Raw genomic sequence first — 6,188 nt, 5'->3', positions numbered from 1 at the left:
AATGCCACCAGTAGAAAGGAACCTGAAGCTGGTAAAGACTATTAAACTGTTGCGTGTCTGGATGCTCTGCAATGATGAGGCCCACACACACAGGTGAATTAATTGGTTTTAATGAAGGTTAAGTGACACACTCGCAACCAGAACTCCACGCTTTGCTGCCACTGGCTTGGGGAGTCCAACGTCCGAACAGCTCGGTCAGGTGCGAAGTTCAACGCGCAAGCTCTAACCCTTAGCAATTATAGCATCATGCTAATAGCATGCAAAGCAGCCTTTACATACGCAATGGGGGACTTTCCATCAGCAATGGCCGCCTCCCCTGGCCTCGGGCCAGGGACTTTCTGCAGTTCCCCAAAACACCGGGGCTTCCCACACAGGGCAGTTCTAACCAGTTAGAAGCAGCAGCTGCTAGCAACTTCTGTCCACTAATAACCTCTCCTTGAGAAAGCGCAGGCCCTAGCTTAAACCGTAACAATGTCTTCCGGGGTCCCCTACATTCCTCCCCTCGCTTTCTCAAGTGCCCGTAGGCGTTCCGGGGGGTGAGTGGTGTCCGCAGGGACAGGGGGAGCTGCGGGCCAATAGTCCCAACTCTCAGAGGCACTCGGAGGTGCCAGGGACCAAGTGGAGTTGGCATGAATTAAACTACAACGCCGGCTGCCACTCAAGCGGCTGCACATACAGCACAAGCTGCACAAATCACATCCTGCATACAAACTTAAAATCCCGATAAGGCCGATGCACAAGCCCTGAACAAGATGTGCTGCCCAACCACGAAGGGATGTGAGCCAGGACCGCAGCCAAGAATCCCTGTCTTGCTGGCCAATGCCTTCTGCTAAATGGCGCAATTCCCGCAACTCCACCGCTATATCAGCTCCAGCATCTGTAATATTAAAGCAACCATACCAGCAAAACCCTTTCAGAAATGCCCATGTCGCAATAACATATAATCAATAGCTAAGCGATTTTGCAACATACCCTGACGTACTTCACCTAATTCTTGTGCAAGCAAAGCTACAACCGTGGAAGTCAAATTAAGAGACTTAGCCACAATGCAAGCAAGGTGGGCAACTGCATGATAATTATGCGCTACCATACCTGGGATGCCCACTAGGGAAAACAATAAAGCTGCCGCTCTTCCCTCCGAGTAGAGGGTTACTTCAGCTTTACAACTAGAATCTAAAGGAATAGTGCTCCGTCGGCGGCGAGCATAATTTGCCTGGGGATGTTGAACCATCGAGGGGTTACTCGCGTGCATGGTCCCCCATCACTATTGGCAGGAATATACGTATATGCAACCCGCCCACACAACAAAAACCACCTGGCAGGCAATTTGCAATGCCCCGTAGCAAAGGAAATCTCAATCTTATTCTGACACCTCAACTCCACATTTGTAAGGTCTACTTTAGCGCGTGTAGCATTCCGAAAATGGTGTCCGCTGGGGTAACATTAGCCAGGCGAAAAGGATACATACTAGCATGACGTACGGCCTTTGCCGCGCATAACATATACAACTCTTTGTATGTCATGGGCCTTGGGAAACTTGTATACTGCTTGGTTCGTAGTGCATTCAGGGTAGCACTGACACCAATAAAGCAAATTTCCATCACGGCCCCCACAGCATGCACCTTGGGGAGACAAAAAGATGTTGCATTAATGGCCGTCTGCGCCAATATCACCCATGCATTGGCAGGGGGGCTTGCCGCTGGGACCGCCATGCTTCTCACAAGGAGCACAGTGAAAGTCGCAAGAGCGACGCCATGCGAAGGCCATCGTCCCCTTCCGGTAGTACTACAGCCCAGCCCTCTCCCGTTGCCAGGACTACAGCTGCTCACGGCTCTTGCTCCGGCAAGGTCCACCATACACTTTCCAGGACGTGCCATTCTGAATCACTGGAATCGCAGCTCACAGGGTCTGTGGGGGGTAAGGGGATAAGGTTACAGAGGGCCTCCCCTCGCTCCCATTGCAGCATCCCTGCACCCTCGTTAGTACAGGAAAGCAATGCAAGAGAGCGCTCTGCGCTCAACCAGTACGGGGGGTACAACCTAAGGCCCTCGCGTACTCGCGAAACACAAAACAAACAAGGGGGCTCACATCCCAGCTGTGCCTGGGCAGCCCAAGGGGCTATCGTTTGTTGCATTTGCAAGGTGGTAGAATATACGGCGTAAAGGGTCACCACCCCTTGCGCTGCATCAAGAACCCCAGGGGTGTGTTTCAGGTCTACCCGCAGCTGTACCGGAATGTGGGGCGGTGTGGTGAGGCTTTGTAAGGGTGTCTGGCCTCCCCCCAAGTACCGGTTATTTAAGAGCCAAACGGCCTGCTCCAGCACCCCCGCCCAGCCTCTCAGGGTGTGGGTGGGTGTGAGACGGCGGATCTGGTCTTTCAGCAATCCATTAAGACGCTCTATAAGGCCACTTGCTGTTGGCGTGTAGGGGAGATGAAAGTGCCAGTCTATCGCCACATCGGCAGCCCAGGTCCTGACTGCTTGGGCTGTAAAATGGGTCCCCTGGTCGCTCTGCATGGTCCGGGGGGTCCCATACCGAGAGCACAGCTGCTGCAAGGCTGTCAGCGTGGTCGTTGCTGCTGCGGTGGCACTTGGATGCACGAACAGCACCCCAGTATATGTATCTACTGCTGTAAAGATGTACTGCCAGCGCCGCTCGGGCGGCAGGGGGCCTATATAGTCAACCTGCCAGTCTTGACAGGGGCCCATAGCACGATGGATACAACCAGCCAGCTCTGGCAGAGCAATAGGTGCTAGTCGGGAGCAAATTGGACAGCCTGCCCGAGCCGTATGGCAGGCCGATAGGGGTAGGGCAGTGCCTTGCCGTAGGGCCGCATACTGTGTAGCACGAGCTCCCCAGTGGCCCCCATCCTCATGGTACCGCTTGGCCAGTTGGACAACTTCCCGTCTGGCCAAGTCGTCTGCGGCCACATTCCACCAAGCCTTGTCGGTTTGGGCTTTGGTGTGGGCTTCGACATGCCGCACGGCCAAGGGGGGCCTGCCGAGCATAGTCAAGGAGCTGCTGCCATAAGCCAGTCCCCCACAGGGGTCGGCCTGCCAATTCCCACCCCTTGGCCTCCCAAGAGGTCACCCAGGCTCGAAGGCCTTTGTACACAACCCAACTGTCTGTGTAGAGGTATGCCCGGGGCGGGGACTCTGCAATTGCAAGCGTAGCCGCCTTGAGCTCCGCCCACTGGCTGGAGCCAGCAGTGCCCCAGGCCATCGCCACCACATCTGCATAGGGGGCGTATGCTACCGCCCTCCATTGCCGAGTACCATGAGCGGTGTGTGCTGCTGATCCGTCCGTGAACCAGGCATATTCTCGGTCTTCTGCAGGCAATTGATCCACGGGAGGGCGGCCTCTCCCACCGGGGAGGTGGGCACAGGCTCGTCCACCGGTGGCAACTCGTCCGTGAGAGAGGGCGCATGCTCAAAGGTAAGCGCCCCCAGTAACACAGCATGGGGGGTGGAAATGGAGAGCCGGCCGAGCAACATACGTTGCTGCAAATAGTGCTTCCACTTAAAGTGGGTAGCATTCTGAGCGACCCTAGTCTGAGTCTGGGCAGGGTCCTCCCTCACCCAACGCCCTAGGGGGATGGGCATGCGGACCACCACGGGTGTATGACCCGTAATGCGCTTGGTGTTCTGCAACGCCCATACCACCGCCAGGGTTTGTTTCTCTAAGGGTGTATAGCCGGGCTCCGCCCCCTTCAGCGTTCACTACCAAAAGCCAATGGGTTCTTTCTGTTGGCTCCCAACTGCCTGCCAGCCACGTCCAGACTACCCGCAGTATCGGCGGGTTAAAATCGATTGCTCGGGGATCGATATATCGCGTCTAATGTAGACGCGATATATCGATCCACGAGCGCGGTTATATAGATTCTGGAACTCCATCAACCCCAACGGAGTTCCGGAATCGACATGGAGAACCGTGAACATCGATCCCGCGCGGTGTGGACGGGTGAGTAATCCGATCTTAGATATTCGACTTCAGCTACGTTATTCACGTAGCTGAAGTTGCGTATCTAAGATCGATTTCCCCCCCCCCCAGTGTGGACCAGCCCCCAGAGCCCCCAGGAGGCCACGTCTGCCACTGTAGTAACCTCGAACTCAAAAGGGACTACTGGCTGTGGGGCGTGAAGCCGGGCATGTGTAAGCAGGGCGTCTTTGCATAGCTCAAAGGCTGTCTGATGACTGCGTGCCCACTGCCAGGGCGTGGCCTTGCGCACTAGTGCATGTAGGGGCCGCATCAAAAAGGCCAAGTGGGGAATGAAGGCGCACCAGAACCCCAATAAGCCAAGAAACGCCTGTAGCTCCTTTTTGGTTTGCGGCGTGGGGTAGCTCTGTATTGTTTGGCGTACCTTCTGGGGGATCTGTTGCTCCGGCCCCGCCCACAGGATGCCCAAGAAGACCACGGTTTGGGCCGGGCCTTGTATCTTTTTTGGATTCACTGCCCAGCCCCTCGCCTCTAGGCCCTCCACGGCAGCATGCAGGGCGTCAGCCACCGCATCGCGGGAGGGGCCAGAGATCATGACGTCGTCGATACAGTGATAGTGGCGGGTCTGGGGTAGCCACTGCTCTTGGGCCATATCGGCACTGACTAACTGGTGGCATATGGTTGGGGAATGCTTCCAACCCTGCGGCAGCACACAAAAGGTGTACTACCACGCTTGCCAGGAGAATGCAAACTGCTTCTGGCAGCTTGGGGCGATGGCTATGGAAAAGAAGGCATTAGCCAAATCCAATACAGCATGCCATGGCTGGGCCGCGGCCGCGACACGCTCGACCAAAGTAACCATGTCGGGTACCACGGCGGTCAGCGGGGGGGGGCACCTTGTTCAATTCCCAATAGTCTACTGTCATGCGCCACGTCCCGTCGGGCTTCCGCACCGGCCAGATGGGGCTGTTATAGGGACTTAAGGTGGGCCGGATTATCTGGGCTTCCAACAAGGCGTCAATCGTTTGGGTTATTTCCTCTTCTCCCGCCGGCAGGCGATACTGCTTTTTGGAGACTATGGCTGTTGGGAGGGGCAGCACTACTGGCTCCCAACTCGAGGCGCCCCGCAAGATCGTCAGCGTCCGCACCTCCTGCACCTGCGCCGCACTTACATACCGGGGGTGACCGAATGCAAACAGGCCATACTGTGTATCCACCGAGCAACCCCGTAGGACGTTGATGCCCAGGATATATTCCCCAATAGCCGCTGCTAGGACCGTGGCTTGGAACGGGGGGGCCTTCCCCAGGGTCAAGGTGACCGCGACCTCATATGCCGGGGTCTCGGCACCTCCCAGGCCCCTCACCATTGTGGCCTTGCCCTGGGTCTGTGTGGAATGCAAGATCGTGACTTCGGCACCAGTATCCAGGAGGGCCAACACGTGTTGCACTCCTCCCCTCGGCCAGCGGATCCCTAAGGGTACATAGGGGCATTGGTCCCCCGCCTCCCTCCCGTAGGTGGCTGCTGCCACGCACGGAGCGCAGGACCAGCCATGCCCTCAGTAGGAGAGGGGCAGCTGCCATTCCGCAGGCGGGGCGGAGGGCTCTGTGGGCTTGCTCTGCTCCACACTCTTCTCTCCTTCAGGACCCATGCTTCGCTTGGCGGTGGGCAACTGCATCCAGCGTTTATACAAGTCAACCTTCGGCTGCCCGTCGATGTTTTCTCGGGGAACTCCTGCCTGTAAAAGATCTGACCACAAGACTCTTCACGGCACTCGTATTTCTCCCTTCTCCAGCCCCTTCCCAGCCTGTCCTTTGCTCTGCTGGCCCTTTACGGCTCGGACGGCCTTAGGCCGAGCCCCGGCCAAGGCAGTCCCCAATTGCATGAGGGTAGCTGCTAATTCTCCAACCCGCCCATCCACCGCCATGACTACCGCAAGGAGCGAGGGCTTCAGCTCGTCTGGAGCTGTACGTATAAAGGCGACCTTCGTCGACTTTGACACTAGCATGTCGTCGGGCCCCTCAGTGCCCCCTGTCGATACAGCCCAAGCCATCCCTAGCTGCCGCAGCGCCTGGATCCCCTCAGAGTTCGTCTTCCAGGGGCTCACCAGTGCCTCCAGCTCACCCACTGAGGGGTAGGCCGCCCCTACAGCCTCAGCCAGCCACCTATACAGGGATGGTGATTCTGGTTGCCCCTCTGCAGGGGGACCGAGGGTGGACATCTCCGCTCGTACCTGTGCATCTTGTGCCATGAGC

At 57.1% G+C, this 6,188-nt stretch overlaps 1 pseudogene; it reads right to left on the bottom strand.

Moving 5' to 3' along the window:
* Positions 1-1,394: 1,394 nt before the first annotated feature.
* LOC127047373 (uncharacterized) lies at positions 1,395-5,302 on the bottom strand (annotated as a pseudogene).
* Between the last annotated feature and the right edge of the window lie 886 nt (positions 5,303-6,188).

This window comes from Gopherus flavomarginatus, chromosome 3 (assembly GCF_025201925.1).
Source record: "Gopherus flavomarginatus isolate rGopFla2 chromosome 3, rGopFla2.mat.asm, whole genome shotgun sequence".
Lineage (NCBI taxonomy): Eukaryota > Metazoa > Chordata > Testudines > Testudinidae > Gopherus > Gopherus flavomarginatus.
The sequence above is the reverse complement of the archived record's forward strand: the minus strand, read 5'-3'. Positions and strand labels throughout refer to the sequence as shown.